The sequence below is a fragment of the Limulus polyphemus genome, unplaced genomic scaffold (assembly GCF_000517525.1).
Source record: "Limulus polyphemus unplaced genomic scaffold, Limulus_polyphemus-2.1.2 Scaffold7987, whole genome shotgun sequence".
Taxonomy (NCBI): Eukaryota; Metazoa; Arthropoda; class Merostomata; order Xiphosura; family Limulidae; genus Limulus; species Limulus polyphemus.
In genome coordinates, this window is record NW_013673597.1 from 20,861 (window position 1) to 21,433 (window position 573).

Here is a 573-nt window from a genome sequence, read left to right on the forward strand (position 1 = left end):
AAAAGTATGAAAACAAATGACAGTTTAACACTTGCCACGTATAATGTACAATAATCTAGGATTATGAAAATAAATAATAGATTAACGCTATACACATATCATGTACAATAATGTGATATTATGAAAACAAAGGATAGATTAACAATAACCACGTATCATGTACAATAATCTCATATTATGAAAACATATGATAAATTAACACTTTCCACGTATAATGTATAATAATCTAAGATGATGAAAAAAAGATGGATTAACACTAACCACGTATTATGTACAAAAATGTAAGATTATAAAAACAAATGATAGAGTACCACTAGCCACGTATCATGTACAATAATTTTAGATTATTAAATTAAATGATAGATTAACACTGCCCACGTATCATATACAATAATTTTAGATTATGAAACCAAATGATTGTTTAACACTAACCACGCATCATGTACAATAATATTAGATTATACAAACAAATGATTGTTTGTTTGTTTTGAATTTCGCGCAAAGCTACACGAGGGCTATCTGCGCTAGCCGTCCCTAATTTAGCAGTGTAAGACTAGAGGGAAGGCAGCTAGT

General features: G+C 29.0%; 1 protein-coding gene across 1 annotated transcript in view; it reads right to left on the reverse strand.

Moving 5' to 3' along the window:
• Nucleotides 1-573, reverse strand: part of LOC111083036 (blood vessel epicardial substance-like) — a gene marked incomplete at its 3' end in the record, with an annotated part of 25,831 nt that overhangs the window by 18,013 nt on the left and 7,245 nt on the right. The gene's annotated exons all lie outside the window — the stretch shown is intronic.